This window comes from Amphibalanus amphitrite, unplaced genomic scaffold (genome assembly GCF_019059575.1).
Source record: "Amphibalanus amphitrite isolate SeventyFive unplaced genomic scaffold, NRLGWU_Aamphi_draft 002109F_arrow, whole genome shotgun sequence".
Taxonomy (NCBI): Eukaryota; Metazoa; Arthropoda; class Thecostraca; order Balanomorpha; family Balanidae; genus Amphibalanus; species Amphibalanus amphitrite.
The window spans coordinates 32285-51607 of NW_024883602.1; the positions used below are offsets into that span (position 1 = coordinate 32285).

A 19323-nucleotide genomic window follows, 5' to 3' on the forward strand; every position below is an offset into this window, starting at 1 on the left:
AAGAGCACACATTACGGGATTATTGAATATGTGAGCACACTCGTCCAAAAATCCCACAGAGCCGCGGGCAGAGGTTGCATTCGACACCATACGGGATACTTCCACAACTGTGATGCAAAAGACATTTGACTTAGGCTTTCCGAAAAGAGCTGTCAATTAATTTTCTTTTCGGGTATAACCATGTTCCAATAATGGGAAGCCCCTGCTCGGTCAAATCTTACACTGTAAGCACCAAGCGCCCCAGTGCAGTGTTTCGAATACCCGGGATCATAAGACTCCACTCGGGCCAGTCGACCACCGGGATATTCAGCTATGAAGGCCAAATGGGATTTATGAGTTTCAAAGATAGCAATTGCTCGTTTTGGCGGTGCGCTTCTGATGCAGCGCACGGCCACAGAAAACTGCTGGGTAGGCTGTGCCGCACTGTCGCCAGTCATTGCGGCACAGCATAACTCACTCAGTGGCCGCCACTTTGCCGCGCTCGTCATGGACACACAAACCAAAGTACACAAACCATCCTCGGCCTGCAGCATGGGTGTAACTTTGTATACTTTCGAGGTCCCATGTGGGACCCCAATGCGAACATTTGGGACCCCAATTGTCATTTTGGGACCCCAATAGTGGAGGCCCCCGAGACGCATCAGCTACTTTGCAAACGGAGGTCCGATATTCATATAAAAGGTTCTCTGTTTAAATAGGAGGCCCCTTGGACAAATCGGAGGCCCTGTTGGACAAATAGGAGGCCCCCTGAACAAGTAGGAGGCCCCCTGAACAAGGAGGCCCCCTGAACAAGTAGGAGGCCCCCTGAACAAGTAGGAGGCCCCCGGAAAACAGGAAGTCCCCTGGAGAAATAGGAGGCTCTCTGGACAAGTAGGAGGCCTCCTGGACAAATAGGAGGCCCTAGACAAATAAGAGGCCCCTAGACAAATAGTAAGCCCCATGGACAAGTAGGAGGCCCTCTGTACAAATAGGAGGCCCCCCTGCAAAAATAGGAGGCCCCCTGGACAAATAGGAGGTCCTAGACCTAGACAAACAGGAGGCCCCTTTCACAAAAGGAGGCCCCTGGACAAATAACTAGGAGGCCCCATGGACAAGTAGGAGGCCCTCTGTACAAATAGGAGGCCCCTGCAAAAATAGGAGGCCCCCTGGACAAATAGAAGGTCCTAGACCTAGACAAAAAGGAGGCCCCTTTCACAAAAGGAGGCCCCCTGGACAAATAGGAGGCCCCTTTCACAAAAGGAGGCCCCTGGACAATTAAGAGGCCCCCTGAACAAGGAGGCTCCCTGGATAAAGAGGAGGCCCCCTAAAAATAGGAGCCCTCTGGATAAATAGGAGGCCGCTTGGAAAATAAGAGGCTACTTTAACCAATAGGAGGCCCCTTGGACAAATAGGAGGCCCCCTGAACATGTAGGAGGCACGCTGGACAAATAGGAGGCCTCTTGGGCAAAGAGGCCCCCTAGAAAAATAACAGGTCCCTTGGACAAATAGGAGGCCCCCTGGACAAATAGGGGACCTCTTGAACAAATAGGAGGCTCCATGGACAAGTAGGAGCTAGAGGCTCTCTGTACGAATAGGAGGCCCCCTGGACAAATAGAAGGCTCCCTTAACAAAAAGGAGTCCCTTAAAAAAAAGGAGGCCCCGGGACAAGTAGGAGACCCTTGGACAAATAGGAGGCCCCTGCACAAATATGAGACTCCTAGTCGAATAAAAGACCCCTGGATAAATAGGAGGCCCCTGGACAAATAGGAGGCCCCTGAACACGTAGGAGGCCCCCTAGATAAAAAGGAGGCCCCCTGGAAAATAGAAGCCCCCTGGATAAATAGGGGACCTTCTGGAGAAACAGGAGGCCTCCTGGACAAATAGGAGATCCCATAGCCCGCGCCCTGCTGGGGGTCCTGGATTTCCACGCCCTGCTGGGGGGGGGGGTGTTTGAACACCCCCCCTTGTAACTCGGCTCCTGGGCCACGTAGCGATACGCGGAAGGCGGCGTTCGAAAGAGCGTAAAAAATAATGACGAAATCAATTCGGTCAATTTTTTGGTCAGGTCAAAGGTCAGGTCACCAGAGGTCATTGAAGGCAAAATTTCGCCGATTTCCAGGTCGAATGTCGAAAATTTCCAAGAAGCCAACGCATAACTCGGGAACCAATAGAGCTACAGCGCCGCGGAAAAGCGCATTCGATAGCCCTATTAACGCCCTTTCTGAGTAATCCTCTCAGATTTGACCTAACGTCAACGGTTTTGCCTGCAGGGGGCAAAAACTGCAAAAATAGCCGATTTTTTTCGAAAACAGTTTTTCTGCAATAACTTTTGACCCAAGCCTTGTACGAGCTTACTTTTACCGGCATCGTGTTCCTCTCGTCAAGACGCATCGAATGAACTATAACTTGACCTTGAAAGGTCAACTTGAAAATTTGACCTCAGGTCAAGGTCATGACCTGACCGGAAAGGGTCATGTTGCATATCAGTCGATCCGTATCGTCGAGCTGAACACATCTAAGGCGTTTTCATCGCTCTAGCATGCCTCTATCAAAAGTTATTTGCGAAAAACTGATAGATACCATTCGTGACCTAAGATGACCTCAGGGCATAAACAAGGGTCACGGACACCATTTTCAAGTTCAGTGTGTCTAAACCACTTGTAATTCGGTGTTTGGGAGTGTTTATAATGTCTTTCATCCAAAAGAGGCGCATTTCAATTTTCTCCCATTGACTTATAATGGGGAGGTCGCAAAATTGACCTGACCTTAGGTCATCGATATCAAAATTCTGAGATATACATTTTGTACATGCTATTGCTCTTAGCAATCGCTGAAAGTTTCAAAGCGATCGGTCACTCGGTGTAGCTATGACAGACATTGAAACTTTTTATGAGGTGAGGTCACTTCAAGTGACCTGGTGACCTGACCTTGAATGACCTTGGTCTGAAATTTTCACAACATGTGTAGAATTGATGTATAATAAGGTATACCAAAAACGGCGGCGCTCCGCGCCGCCGTTTTTGAGATATTCGCGAAAAACCACAAGGGGGGGTGTTCAAACACCCCCCCCCCCAGCAGGGCGCGGGATAGACGAATAGGAGGCCGCTTGGACAAATAGGAGGCGCCGTTAACCAATAGGAGGCCCCCTAGACAAACAGGAGGCCCTCTGTAACAGTAGGAGGCTCTCTGTACGTACAAGAGACCGGCGCTGTAGAAGCTTAGCCGTATGTACGCTAGGAGGCTCTCTGTGCAAGTAGTCGAAGTAGGAGGCTCTCTGTACTGTACCTACAATTACAAATAAGAGGCCCCCTGGGTAACTTAGATGCAACACAAATCGGAGGTCACCTATAAAAAAGCGGGACTCTGTTGGAATACCTGATTTAATAAATTATTTTCCTGATATTCAAATTACTTAGGTAATCCTCGTCCGCACATGGTGGGGGGGGGGGGGGGCAGTGGTTGCCACACCCCCCACCCCGACCTAGGTAGTTTTTTTCTGCTCTGCACTAAACATTTTGATTGCTAGAAGTCGGATATTTCGTATAGCTGCTGCTCTATCCTTTTTTAGCGTCCACTGAAAATTTCAAGTTTCTGTGGTTTTTGGTTTCGGAGATATGACCTTATTCTTCAGGTAATGTCATAACCCAAATGACAAATACCCAATATCTTGCGTTGGCGTTGGGTCTTGTGAGCTTTTGACACCTTGATTTCGGCCTTTTTTGTCAGTCTTACCTCCCACCTATCATGGAACATGTTGTTCAATGATGTAGAGATGCCAGGGTCAGGGTCAAGGTCAACCTAGGTCGTCTAAAAATATTGCGTTTTAGGCAAGCTGAATTTACTTTCGTGAAGTTTCTTTGACTGTATTTTTGGCAAAAGCTTCTCAGTTCATGATCTCATGTAATATGGACACATTCACAGTCGGTGCACACATCAGTATACTCGTACACACAGACACACACAGACATACAAACACATGTCATTGACCTTGAGCTAACTTGACCTGAAATGACCACAGCCAGCAAAAACCTAGTCGGATAGTGTGACAAAGAGGTTCTAGCTGGCTTGGCACCACAATACGGCAGCGTCAGCGGTACATGATGAGCAGCGCACGTGATATTCCAACGGGCAACGGTGACCCCAAACAGCAACATTCTTTAGTTTGACCTGACCTGGAAGGTCAATGACTGACCTGATGAGGTAAAATTGGTATCATTGGATTCGTCACTTCCCAAAGAATCTGTTGCTCTTGACCGCAAGGCTTAAAATCTTGTAAGAAAAAATTGTGGTGATGTCGAATAAGATACCTACACAAGCAGCGGGCCAACCCATCATATACCGATGACGCTGCCGTATTAGTGCCAAGCGAGCTAGAACAGCTCTTTGTCACACTATCCGACTAATTTGCTGGCTGTGGTCATTTCACGTCAAGTTAGGTCAAGGTCAATGATATGTGTTTGTATGTCTGTGTATGTCTGTGTATGTACTGATGTGTGCACAGATCGGTTTGTGTGTCCCTATTACACTTGATCATGAACTGAGAAGCTTTTACTAAACATACAGTCAAAGAAACTTCACGAAAAGTAAATTCAGCTTGCCTAAAGCGCAATAATTTTAGATGACCTAGGTTGACCTTGACCCTGACTCTGACATCTGTACATCGCAGAACAACATGTTCAATGATAGGTGGGAGGTAAGACTGGCAAAAAAAAAGCCGAAATCAGCGTGTCAAAAGCTCACAAGGCCCATAGCCATCGCAAGATATTGGGTATTCGTCATTTAGGACATGACATGACCTGAAGAACAAGGTCATATCTCCAAACCCAAATGCCGCAGAAGCTTGAAATTTTCAATGGACGCTGAGAAAAGATAGAAAAGCAGCTATACAAAGAAAATCAGGTTTCTAGCTTTAAAAATGTTAAGTGTAGAGCAGAAAAACTAACTTGGGGGTGGCGACCCTCCCCCCAGGTGCCGGCGAAGGTTAACCCTCACACTTTCTGGGGTCGGCTTACGGCTAGATTCCTTGCGCAATGCTGTGCCGTTATTTTTTTTTTTCTATTATAAAGGCATTGTGTTTTATTGTCAAAAGTGAAAAAGCCAGAAATTTTCGTCGATTTCGGATGCCGCGGGGGATATTTACATACAATGTCACCCTGCTGGCCTGGATCCACCAGTAGGGTCAGGTGACCTACCATTTCTTTATCGATATTTAAAAAAAAAATCATGGCATCAGAGCTGTGACGAAAAATAAGTGGCCTAAATCCGATGAGAAAACTGGATTTGGGGGTCCCCATGTTTGGCTTCTGAGCCTCTGGTCCCCCAATGAAAATTTCTTAGAGGAGGCCCTGGCGTGGCTCGTAAATTACCGCTTCCGCAATTGGAGGCCCCTAATTGCTTGGAGGCCCCCACTAAATGGAGGCCCCCTTGGACGTTTGGGACCCCAATGGTGATGTCAAAGTTTCACCCATGGCCTGCAGCAAGCCGTTAACACACGTGCGCCTGTATACAAAGGCACCGCCGGACGAAACCGAGCCCTGGCCTTCAGCAGAGGCAACTGTTTACTGTAAAGAATGGTTGTTTGCCGTCCGAGGGACAAGGAAGAAACAAGGCTTCGTAAATGGGACTCGTGCGCCAACTAGGTCAAAAGGCCTACGTATGGGAGGGTCTGCACTCTGGAGTAGTGAGGAGTGTGTGTGTGGGGACTGGGGGGGTGAGGGGAACTTACAGCGCTCCTGGCAGCTCCTGAGAAAGGAATTTCACAAGCTTGGTCAACCCTTTCTTTGCAATTTCACGGATAATACCCGTAATAATTCGCTCAATCCATTGCTATTTTAAGCTTCGGTTACCCCTTCTAACTTATGTCTCGTGTTGTTTCCTTTAATTTATCATAACCAACCATGTATGTGAAGGGTAAGATGTCTTCAGTGTACGCAGTACGAGTATAAATTAAAGAGAATGATTGGCGGACCTATCCTGTCAATATTTGACCTGAAAAGTCATGCCGGCAATTACCGATCCTTACTAAAATCGAATTGACAAGCTCTACTTCTCAGAAGAGGTATATAGTTCGTTTTTTTTTCAAAAGGACGCTGGCTCCAAGTTCCTCATCGAACCTCTCACGTGAGTTTTGGCAGCTTCAGCGTCTAGCCAAGAATTTCTTACCGAAAAAATATTCGATTTCAAATTGTGCACGGTAAGTACCCGGAAATTGTGTCTTGAAAAATTAGCATACTATGATGACGTCACTGGTGGCAGCAGGCACCCAATGTCCGTACGATGGGACAAAGTTTCGACGGTTTTGGGGGAAACTTCGTTTTTCACTGTTGCCGAGGTTATAATCGAGTAAGCGGTTTCGTCCATGATAGTTATACGTTACATTGCAATACAAGTTTGACAGCATGACGTCACCACTGTTCCCATATCTGGTTCCAAAATGCACGTATGAAAATTATTGGGAATATTTCACATGTTAAAATAAGGCGACGTTCGAGTTTCTCAGGTTCAGTTTTTGCTCGTTTTGGTCGCTAAAACGCATGCTTTTTCGAAAAACGTACTTGGAGCCAGAGTTCTTTTGAAAAAAAAAACGAATTATAATAACCAGTAAAACGCCTTTTGGGCGAAGAACGAGCGAGCGAGATAGTGAGCCCTGCACGTGCGGAAGGGCGAGAGGGTGCTTCCAACGGGCTTGCGCAAAGCACTCTTCTAACCGGTCGCTAGCGGTGTGCCAAATTTGAACGCAATCGGCCCAGCCGTTCCTGAGATCTGGAAGCGGCATTCTGCACGTGCGCACGTGCAAACGGGGTCCAAAATGACTTGTGCACGGCACCCTACTAACTGGTCTCCAACTGTGTACCAAATTTGAGCGCAATCGGCCCAGCCGCTCTCGAGATCTGGAAACGCCCCCTGCACGTGCGCACGTGCAGTAGCACCCTAACCGCAACACATGGGAATGCATTGCCTGGTGGGTGCCTACCTGTATGCCAAGTTTCAGCGAAATCGCCCCAGTAATTACCGAGTTACTGAAATGGGAACAAATTTGGCACCTCTTATTGTTGTATTTTGCACGTGCACTGGGGGTGACCCACATGCATGGAGAGTATCCTATTTTGGGTAGAAGGGATGCTGCTACCCTACAAAAATTACCGCAAGTCAATCGCCCAGGCGGCTGCTGAGATATGAGCCTCTCAAAATCACTACTTTTGCAAAACAGCTTGAACACCCTTGACTTTTCACGTGGCACGTGCCACGACGGTCACTGAGATGTATCAAAAGTAGTCAATTACGGGGTAGAAGGGATGGGGCTACCCAGCAAAAAAGACCGCAGGCCAATCGGTCCAGCGGTTGCTGAGATATAAGCCTCTCAAAAGCGTTACAGGCCGGGCCGGGCCGGGCCGGGCCGGGCCGCTCATACTGAGATTTTTCCGTTATATTGAAAAGACTCGCTTCGCTCGCTGCGCTCGCTCGCTCGTAATCAGTGAATTTAAAAGCTGTAACACATATCCCCTGCGGTCCTCGGCAGGGTATCTGCGCGCCCCCGTGCTCTCGTCTCGGTGGTCAGGGCCGGAGCTGCGGTCAGCGGATGGACCCTATCGGACCACACGGCTTCCGGGACAGCCCACCACTGTCCGGCAGGACGCGTGGGCATGATGGGACGTGGTTGGAAAGGCCCAGACCGATTGGCGACTGGGTGTAGAGGAAAACCGCCAGATATGGTGCACTTTTGCAGATAGAATATATCCTGAGAAACTCTGCTGAAAAGGTTTCCATTGCTGACAGAATTAGTTGTGCATTTAAAGGATCCTTGCAGCCTGGTAATCATTATACGGCAGGTAGGTAATAGCAGGGTAAATATATTTTAGGTGACTCGAAAAATGATAATGGAGGATTGAAATAAATTATCATCATACTCAAAGAAATAACAGGAGATGCTCTAACACTGTTAAAGGGACCCTCCTACCTTCAAAAAAGTTAATGAATTGGCATGAAAGTGATGTCGCTCGGTTCAGAAAGAGCAAAAACGAATATCTACCAAATTTCATCGAAAAATATTCACCGGTTTTCAAGATATTAGACTTTTACTTTTGTTTACTTTTTGGGATCTCCGCTGTTCCTAGCGACTTTATTTGAAAGTGCGGCATTTGTTGCGCGCAAAGCAGCATATACCACCGCGTGCTACAAAACGTTTTAGTCAAACATTTAACGGACGTTCGAAAGCCTGATGACGTCATCAGATTCCCGTGATGGTTAAGAGATAGGGACCACGCTGGTCCCACCCTGCAAGTAAAGGGAAGAAATTTCTTGAACACCATAAAGCTGCGGGGGTTACGACCAGGATAAATGGTGGTTTCTGAGCCTGGCCGCAAACTTGGCTATCTCAACTCAAAACTAATGTTAAGGTGGGAGGGTCCCTTTAACGTGAGTCTTTTACCATGCAAGTGTTACATATTCTCTAAGTGCTTTTCACAATTTGCTACTGCTATCCAGGGCATTACGCAGCTGCCGGCTGATAGCCATATTGTTGTATTTCAGGCACTGATAGCACACCGTTTATTTTACTCTTCCCGTTCTGTGAAGCATCCCACATGAGGTCCACCACTGGTCTAATAACACCGCCCCAGCGGCTGCCGAGCGCCCTGCGATATGTATCGGATGTCGCCGGCTGATGGTTGAATAGCGCCGCCCGATTGTGGTCGGATGATATGCAGCCGCACGCAGTGGCACAGCCTGTCTCCGATTACTGCGCCGTTCAGACACCCGATCTGTTCGGCAGAGAACACTGTGCGCTGCTGCAGTCAGGCAGGCGCCGTTAAAACGGCAGCTGCTGGCTAGCCGACTAGCTGACTGAGCACAGCTGATCAGCGGTAAGACAGCAGTCAGCTCACAGCGAGAGAGCTGACTGCTCACAGCGAGATAGCTGACTGCTCACAGCGAGAGAGCTGACTACTAACAGCTGACCAGCGGTGAGACAGCAGTCAGCTCACAGCGAGAGAGCCGGTCAGCGGCGAGACAGCTGACTGATTACTGCTTACCAGCGGCGAGACAGCGGTCAGCTCACAGCTAGACAGCGGTCGGCTCACAGCGAGTCAGCTGATTGATAACAGCTGGTCAGCGACGAGACAGTTGTCGGCTCACAGTCCTACAGCTGTCAGCTCACAATTGGCCAGCAGCAAGCCAGACAACTGTCGGCTCCGAGCTCACAGCCGCGGGGTCTGGGCAGCAGCATGGAGACAGCTGCAAATCGCGGCTCCGAGCAGTCCACTCTGCCGATAAACGTCTGCTCTTGGTTCCATCCGGCGGACGAAGGGCAGACGGCTCGGCTCGACACTACCGCGACAGTGCAGTGGACTTAGTACTGATCCAGTGCAGCAGGGAGCGTCCGTCAGTCGTTAATTCAGTGTCGCCTGCCTTTCACGGTCACCATTCGCGGTCTGGCCAGCATTGTTGGCAAGGTCTGCGTTGTTGGGAAAAATGCGGCTGATTCTGGGAGAAGCAGCCGCTTTTACCTTCTTTTGCTGGTGAGAGGTTGTTCGCTGCTGCTAAAGGCGAAAAAGGACCGAGGGAGGGGCGGGGGGGGGGGCGGAGTCTGCCGCTGATGCCTCCGCCGCTGGAGAGGGCGGTATTCGCTGGTAGAGGTGCGATCATGATTCAGCTCCCACATAGCTCATTTTGTAGCTCCCTGAACAGATGGGAAGGCGCTCTCCCATTATTTTCTAAAGCGTCAGCCGACATAAAAGATACACCGGGAATCAACTTTATAGTTGGTTGAGCCCGGCATTCACACAGCCGTTTATGATGATTACGACATGAATATACTGATTCCTTTGCACTATAATAGTTTTCGAGTTAACTTTTGTCTTGGTTTGGAAGTAACACCGAATTATCTAAGTTTATTCCTGCTGAAGCAACGGCAAGTCGGTATACCCAACTAAAATGCCTCCGAGGTTTCCTACTGTTGTAAACATTGTCCAATTACAGGATAATTAAGGCAATGAGGCTGCATGTAATGCAATCTCCTATGTGTTTTATGGGCCTATTTTAGGGTCTTGTTTGCTCATTCATTTTGTGTTACAGCGGAAAGATAACATTTTGGTTGCTGTGTGCAGAAATATCGACTGTGGCGGCATGCATGATCGATTTGAGTTTAGTACCATTTTGGCTGGCCGAAGTGTGCGACTCTTTATCCAACGGCAAAAAAAAAAAACAGGCTTATGCAACACACACATGCAGCCTAGAACCGCCAGTCCCCACATCATTTGTCGTCCGTGCTGACACTGGAGCGTCCTCAGACGAGTCCCACGCGCCAGCCGCTCGTCGTCGCCACAGCGGCGTACATTTATCACTCACAAATAGCCCAGCTTTAACAAGGACGGGATGCATTCTCACCAGCACTCGGCCGCTGAATAGACCGAGATGGATGATGGTTTTATAAGCGATATTCAAAGCTCTCAGCTTCTATTAATTGCAGGCAATGAAATATCCACTCATCTCTCTCACCGTTTGTCACAAAACTGGCCTCATTGTCCAGTCTGGAGTATAGTCTGATGTTGTTTCCACCGGCAGCGGTAATTGATTTTCTATGCCTCCTGTTCACCAACACCCACTCACAGCTTGGCACCGCTGCTGTCGCTGGCACCGTTTTACACGAGCCTCGGTGTCACGGACTTACAGGATGACAGCAATCACTGGCGTCACGATGAGCGTCACACCACCACAGTGTCACAGCCACAACCGTCACGGTGTCACAGTCACGGCCACTAGCTGGCGGAGCCCGCAGTGAGGCCGGTCGTCTCGTGTGCTGCCGGTGCCGGCTGGCGGACGACTCGCCGACCCGTCCGCCGACCGGGCATCCAAAAACAACGAACGGGCCACGCGGCCGGCCCGGCTGGAGCAGCGCCAGCCGTGTCGGACGGACGTCACACCGAGTGACCCGTCACGCGCGTGACAGGTCACTGACCTGAACTGTGTGACAGGTCGCTGACCCGTTCTGCTGCGCTGGCAGGCTAAACACCACCTCCTTTATCTCTTATCGCAGCTTCAAGGACGGCAGGAATCGGGGTGTTGAAATGAAAAAGTGAGATGATAATGCGAGTCGATGGAGTAAGTATTTTTACCTATACCTTATTTTTATGACATTGTCCAATCATGAACGAAACTATGAGGACTAAACAGACAGCGTGAAACTGGCTCAAACCGACGTCTCATTAAGCAGAAATCAACCCAACTATTGAACACCAAGTCACGAAGGCAGGCAAATGCAGGTCCCCTTTTCATACAGGTGCCAGTCTGCTGGCTGCGTGAGTACCTGTCTGGTAAATGTTTATACTGAGCACATCATTTACATGCAGATTATTAACGACTGTTCCTTCAAACGTGTTATTGTACAATATACAAGACACGATATATCGCCAATGTCTTTTATCTTTGTCAGTCGTATGTCTACAGTGAAATACGATTTTATCACCCCTGTTTATATAAATAAGCACGATCTATTTGATTGGCATAGTTGACAGAAGTGCCCTCTATCAGGGGCACATGTGGGTGAGCGTGAAGTGTGTACTTCGCTGGGGGTCTCATGCCAGCAGCAGTCAGCTGAAACGGTTCAGCTGCCCTCCATGCTCGCATCATCAATTTACTAAGGCGGGGTAACATACGCGTAGGCGGTGCAGTCGGGGGCACCACTCAACGCTACCTCATTAAGTATAAACACTGATATCAGCTATAGGGTTGCGGCTGATTGATGAAGTACATCCTGCTAACTGTCGTGTTAGAGGCTGATAGACGGATTATGCGCAGATCAAAGGGACGCGACTCTTACTTTACAATTAAAAAATTGATGGGTTACCCTACTATTATTGTTAAAACTTTCAAAGGACGATGCAAAAACATACAAGCAATTGCTCAAACTTTTCCTGTGCATTTCAATTGGCTGTCAATTGGAAATATCACAGCAGTGGAATGGTCAGTAGATAAGCCGGCGTGAATAGACTGAAAATATGCTATATTAGCAGGGTAATTAATATTTCTTTGCTATGGCAGCACCGACGGCGAAGCTGTCACTGGTGACACGGAATATATGTATAGTCTACGACAGACAATATATTGTCGTTGTATATTGTCTGTCGTAGACTAGTTATATATTCCGTGCTGGTGATAAGTTAAGTACGAACACAACTGATATTACCCGAAAATTGATTGAAGAAACCGATACCAAACGCATCATGTGTGAACCCTACAAGAAACTCAGGACCAAATGACAATTTACGAAAAACAGTAATCTCATCTCTCAAAGTTGAAACAAAGGAATGATGATTTGTCCAGTTCAAAGCTGTGTTCAAAGATTTATAGTACCCATTAATTTCATCGAGGCTCCCATTCCTCTAAATTTTGGATTATGATGTTATTCCTTAGGTGAAATAAAGGTACCATATATACGTTCTACGTCTAGCGGACCCCGGGAGAACGCTGTTGAATTGAAACACACCATTCACCTGTCACCAACGCGTGAAAAACGAAAAATACACTTCGGTGAGATGCAACTTTCCCAGCCTTCGTTCAGCTTATGTCAGTAGATTTTACAATACTGCGTAAGGTTTTCGGACTTGATTTGAAATAAGCCTTTTTGCCAATGCGTTGCAAGTAAAGCAAATCAAGCGGAGCTCCTTGCTGACCTTTGCCTCATAGCAGAACGTCATCCCGGATGTGCAGTTAACCCGCGCCCCGTTGAGGTCTGGCAGGTTCCAGGTCCTGTTTTTTTTGGGGGGGGTGGAGGTCAAAGGGCGTCCCATCGTATCTCCGGAACCAATAGTCGGATCGGAAAAATTCAACCGGCATTCGAGAGAGCTCATCGAGATGCATGAGATGCAATATCGGTTGGTGCCCCAGAAAATGTTTGTGGGGCAGGGCAGTGCCGGTTGCAGCATTTGGGGAAAGTTTTTTGCAACTCTATCTCTGAAATGTATTCTGTTTGTCTATTTCTTCAGATTTAAAAAAAAAAATCTCAGAAAATGTACAGATTAAGTTAGAATGTCAAACGATCTTGATAGAATGTTAAAAGATTTTCATGTTTTGTAAATTTTGAGATAGCCATTTTGTTTGCCATGTTTTTTTTTGTATCTATGGTTCAGTTTTCTAGCCTCTAGGTTGATATCCTGATATTCTGTTTTTTTTTTTGTCGTGAACAACTTTTTAACTTTTTTCGGCCAAAAACTGCCGAACATGACCTCAGTTAAACCACTAAAACTTGTGGCCTGAAATGACCTAAAACATATTTTTTTCAGCAGTTTTTTGAAATTGATGTTTGGAGAGGTACTGAAAATTTCGAGTCGAAATTTGCAGCCGTTTCTGAGTTATCAGCGGAAAACCTTAGGGGGTAGCTCCTTGCCCTCTCCCCCCAATGGATCTCGGGTTATTGAATAAACAGGTTTATATACACCGTTCCACTGAAGTAATGCATATCCCGGATCAACACTGGTGAATGTGAATGAGCAAACGTATTGTATTGCATTTCAATTCTTACTTTCATATGAGAGGCGCATTTCATTCTGCCAACGTGTTCCGCTCTAAGCTCGCCGGCTGTCCGAGTGAATCGGCAGGTAGTGCCCCGCGGCATGGTAATTTGATGAGACATTCCATCTATGGGCGCAAAATGACCTTGTAGTCGGCGCGCCCTTAAGCCCCAATAAACAAACAAACAAGAGCCACCCCCGTTCGGTTCCACATCCGGCATCCGTCTTCGTTATCAGAAGGTACTGCAGGCGTATAAGCATAGGCGACTCGAGCTGATGACTGCCTCTGAATCGAGATGTATGATGCGGTTATTTGATAAAAGAAAGAAAAAAAGAGAAAAAAGTTGACATCTCTTCGACATGCAAATTGTGGTGAAGCCTATATATGCTTATTAATTTAAAGCTATTGCTAATATATATTTATTTTTGGATTTCGCGTCATTCAAATGTCGAGGAAAGGTCAACTGTTTCTCTATTTTATCTCTATTAGCTTCATGATGTTTCTCGCAAGAGCGCTCCAAAGAATGGTGATGCATATTTTCATTGGTTGAAAAGACTTTCATGCGGTGTATTTTTGAAGTCTATACATAAAGGAAATTATTCTTACCTAGCCGGATCCTAATATACTTCTAATATACGTTTCAAACATTTGCTATATTACATTGAGGCTAAAGAACATCGTAACATCGTATAAGTAAACAAGAGAATGCATGTAAATTATTTCGTTACAGAGCATGCATATTGCATAATGTAGCCAACAAAAATGGACATGAACATTTTGAATGTAATTGTACCAATAGTTGGAATGCCATAAATCTCGAATTCGATTTGCAAAAATAGAAACACGTTTTAATATAAGTTTGTTTTTTTTTCTGGTCAAAGCTACACACATTACTTGTGTAAACCTCGAGAAGACATGAAATTCTCAAATAAACAAAACCAACATCTAACCTCTTTTACTCACCAATCTGCTGAGCTGCGTCCCGTCGCTGCTATATCGGTCAGTGGTGCCGCGCGGGGGCCGGAGGCCGGTTCAGGCCGGGTCGCGGCGTCTCGCTGCTGGTCGGGCTCGGGCCGGGAGGAATCTGACGGCGCGGCGGGCCAGCGACAGTCACTGCAGCGCGTCCGGCCGACCCGATAGGGCGGGCGCCGCCGCCGAGCCGTGTCACCGAGCGGTGCTGGTGACCGCCGTCACCGAGCGCTATCGACGCCCTGGTCACCGCTGACCTTCGGCGGCCAGTCTGGAGCTGCAGTCTGATTCTGGACCCAGTCTGTAGTGATCCAGATGGCAGTCGGACAGATGCCAGACAAAAGCCAGTCTGCAACCAGTCTGCAGTCATTCAGTCAGTCCTTAACCACTTCTTTAGCTAGTCTGTAGTCAGTCAACAGCTAGTTAATCTGTTACCAGTCTGTAGTGAGTCAGAAGCCAGTCTACAGACAGACAGCTGTCAGTCTGTAGCCAGTCTGTAGTCGAACAGTAAAATCAGTCCAAAACTAAACAACAGCAAGTCTTGAAGTCACTTGCAGTCAGCACCCAGACAGCAGTCCAACCGAAATTCGGTCCGAAAAACAATCGATCCTCTTATACTAAAAAGCGCTTCTGATTAAACCGCAAGACCATAAATCGGAGAAGGGCCATAAATCGCGGAGTGGAAGCGCGAACCACGAGGTCAAGGGTTAGCCCAGATCTGTTTACGCGTTAACTGTTCGCATTACGCTCCAAAGAGTTTTTGCTCTAAACTGCAACTGTGACGCTAACCAGGTTGACGTTAATGCTATCGCGGAACCGGCTTGCGGTGACAGGGCCTCTGGCCCCTATCACGCAGCGCTTTTATAACTCGCCGTTCGGGTTAATTGCAAACGGCGATGTGGCTGGCATGTTTACGGTATGATTGTGCGCCGCCACGCGCCAAGTGAAGATTGAGTCCATTGTGCGTCGGGAAGGAGCAGATAATTGGGAAAAAGGTAAGAAGACTGCTGCCATTCCGACCCAGCCTCACCTAGTGGTGATAATGAACAGGACACGCCTCCAAAGATTGAGTCCGAGAAAGCTTTTAGCGAAAATCATTCAGCGTGATTTTGTCGGATCTTTGCAAATTAGCTCGCAAAGACATCGATGATATTTTCAGTCACAAACTTGCATTACAGACTAACGGCTATATAGTGTTTTTCTGGTTCGATTTTGACTGAGTACATGCAATGGTGACTTGGTGGTGACTATATGAACTGACTAAATCCATTCTTTTTATTGTCCGTGGTTAGAGAAAAAGAACAATGGTCCCCAGATGGTGAAAAGACTCATCCCATGACGGTACCGACCAGTCGTATATGTAAGGGATTTGGAAACTATAAGAAGCAATCCTAAAATACCAATAATTGATTCAAATAGTTTTTGTCAACAGTTCAAGAAGGTAGTGAATTTGTGAATTCGCTTAATTCGCTTATTTGCTTTTTGTGTGGCTGTCTCAAACTGATATGATAGCAAATAAAAGTCAAGGCTATACTTAATTAAAAGCAGCTTATCACACCAAGTTATGCCAAAGGCTCTCAGCCGATCCTGCGGCCGCCTTTCATCTGTATGACGTCACTGAATGACACAGCGGTGACATCACAGTAGAGGCAGGGTGAGGTGGCGGTTACACTCAGAAGGAGCGGCCTGTGGTCAAGGTCACTCGGCTGATCCCAAACGTAAACATCATGACTCATGGCCGGAACTGAGACTGCATCATATCCTCAGTCCGCAGTCGTCAACACCGAGTTGGTAGCAGAGTTTCTAAATTAGTCCTTGCATGGTGATGTGTTATTCCAAGTAAATGGCTTCTGAGACACTGTCATAGAAAATAGGGAAACCGTTTTTCCGTTGGTTGTGGTAGTCAGTCTCTAAGGTCTGTTTAGCCTCGAATAATTATCTTTTTCTTGCATAAAATATATGCGTACAAATGACCTAGTCATGTTTTCAGCTCTCAATACAAGCAGACGGTCAACACGTGCACACAAGCCTACCTGATTTCTTCCGTGGTCCGTGCTCTCTTCCTTCCACTAGTACACCAGAACCACCCTCCACGTCGTTCGCCCCGGCTACACTGCCGACCCGGGCCGGCGGGCCGCCCCCCCCCCCCAATCCCAGAGGGGGGTGTCTGTGACGTCACGCACGGGTTATTGTTCGGCACGTGCCGGCAACGGGCGAGGCATAGACGGCCAGCCGGGACAAAACACGCCACGTCTGTCTGACAGGTCTATGGCGCCCGTATCCGCGCTGCACACGAGAGGAGCTGGGCCGATAGTCAATCGGGAGGCCGATATATCGGAGAATGTGGACGGAGGAGGTGAAAACAGGCTTCGTGGAAATATAAAGAAGTAATTTTGGTTTAGAAAATGGAAATACAGCTGCTGCATCGAACCCCCAGAGAAACCATGCCTGAAACACAGTGTGGATTATCAACAAATGGAATTGCTTCTTGGAAATATTGTGCTGCTCAGTCGAGTCGAACAACAAAAAGTTCTGACTTCTGATCTCGAGAAATGTTTACATCTTAGTCGGCTTTGAGGAAGGCAAACATGGAAATAATGTGATTATGTTGTCCATTCGTAGCGCCGGGACTTTGAGAATTTGTGTGTGCAGTTGCATATAGAGCCCAGGTGTTGGAGCTGTTTTCTATGACTTGTAAGATTTGCGTCTATAATGATCTCTTAACCCGCGCCGGGCAGGGGGGTGTTTGAACACACACACCCCCCCCCCCCTTCGGTTTTTCGCAGATATCTAAAAAACGGCGGCGCTCCTTTTTGGCACACCTATTTGTGCATTTTTTCCGCACATGTTGTGAAAAGTTCAGACCCAGGTCGCCTTACGTCAGGTCACCAGGTCACGCCAAGTGACCTCACCTCAGAAAAAGTAAGAATGCTCGTCATAGATACACCGATTGATCGATTGCCCTCAAACTTTCAGCGATTGATTAGAGCAACATTATCTATAAAATGTATATCTCGAAATTTTGATATCGGTGACCTAAGGTCAGGTCAATTTTGCGGCCTCCCCATTATAAGTCAATGGGAGAAAATTGAAAAGCGTCTGTTTTGCACGAACGCTATTCTAGACACACTCAAACATCGAGATGTAGGTAAAATTGACACACTGAACCGGAAAATGGCAACTGTGACCCATGGTTATGTCTCCGAGGTCATCTCAGGTCACGAACAGAATCCAGAAAAAAAAAACAGAAAACAGAACAGTTTTTTCGCTAATAACTTCTGATAGAGGCGTGCTAGAGCGCTGTAAATGCCTTAGATGTGTTTGGCTCGACATTCCGGATCGACTGACATGCAACATGACCTTTTCCGGCCAGGTCATGACCTTGACCTGAGGTCAAATTTTCAAGTTGACCTTTCAAGGTCAAATCATAGTTCATTCGACGCGTCTCGACGAGAGGAACACGATGCTGGCAAAAGTAATGTCATTGCTCTTTTGAGTCAAAAGTTATTGCCGAAAATATACTTTTCGTAAAAACGGCTATTTTTGGAGTTTTTGCCCTCTGGAGGCTAAACCGTTGAACTGAGGTCAAACCTGAGAACATTACTCAGAAAGGTCTGAGGGCTATCGAATGCGCTTTTCCGCGGCGCTGTAGCTCTATCGGTTCCCAAGATAGCCGTCGGCAGTTTCCAAAATGTTGAAATAGTCAACATTTTTTTCTCTCTCTCTCTCTCTCTCTCTCTCTCTCTCTCTCTCTCTCTCTCTCTCTCTCTCTCTCTCTCTCTCTCTCTCTCTCTCTCTCTCTCTATCTCTCTCTCTCTCTCTCTCTCTCTCTCTCTCTCTCTCTCTCTCTCTCTCTCTCTCTCTCTCTCTCTCTCTCTCTCTCTCTCTCGCTCTCTTTCTCTCTCGCGGGCCAAGCCCGAATAGTGCGTAGCTTCAGCACTGCCGGCGCGCAGAATGGCTAAATGCGACAACAATGAAGAGTAAACGGTGTACATCAGAGCCGGTTTGCCAGCAGCGGACGGTATTTGGGGGGGGGGGGTCTGGCGAGCCCCGTGGCCACGTCAGCTTGGCTGTTGTGTTTGGCGCGGCCGGCCTGCGCGTCGTACCTCCTCTGACACGGCACGGAAGGAGGGGCTGATGGGAAGGATGAGACGATAACGCAGAGATGACGGAAGGTAGGGACAGGGAGACATTCAGCGGCGAAACACCAGGGGAGTTACCGCTGCCGCTATGGCCTCTTCTCAGTGGCGCTCAAATACTGTTTATAGCGCGAAAAGTTTCATATACCTACCCGATTGGTATGAGTACGGAATTCGTCTCCTGTAATATCGTCGCCTGGCAAAGACGGCTGCCATTTTATAGCCATTGTCATCAAAAGGTAGCCTCTTTCAAACATCACTGAAAGAGCGCGTCTGGCATGCCGTTGTAACTGAGCGGACTGTCAGGTGCTAGAATGTTCCAGGGTATTCTTGGTACCTAGGTACCGCAATAACATCTTCACAGCTCGTATTCATCCAGTCGCCCATATGATCCTCACTGAAGTCTCCCGTGCCTGTAGAACGCCGGGATTCACATGGTCGCAGCTAGTTCTTAGGATAGTACATACCATTTCCTATTAGCTCATACCAATGGGCATCGCTCATTCTCAATAACAACAGCCAAAAGCACCGACTGGTGCACATAATCACCAACTTCATCAATAATTTATCTGAAATTTTCAACAAAACATACTCGGCTCGACGAATGAACGCAGGCAACCAACTCGCACGCCTGCTCCCATGCCCCCTGTCATCCCCCTATCATCCCCCATGTGTGATGCTACAGACCACGCGGCTGGGCCCACCACCAATCTAACCAACAGACTTTCGA

At 47.6% G+C, this 19323-nt stretch overlaps 1 protein-coding gene across 6 annotated transcripts in view; it reads right to left on the reverse strand.

Annotated features, from left to right (window-relative positions):
* Window positions 1-14601, reverse strand: part of LOC122376351 (G-protein coupled receptor moody-like) — a 33601-nt gene extending 19000 nt beyond the window's left edge. For 3 of the 6 annotated variants that reach the window (XR_006255615.1, XR_006255613.1, XM_043356171.1), the window contains exon 1: window positions 14449-14601. The gene's annotated coding sequence lies outside the window, so the exon portion shown is untranslated. Of the gene's footprint in view, window positions 1-10473; window positions 10641-14448 lie in introns of those variants that run through there. The other 3 variants (XR_006255616.1, XR_006255614.1, XM_043356172.1) reach the window with 2 other exon arrangements.
* Between the last annotated feature and the right edge of the window lie 4722 nt (window positions 14602-19323).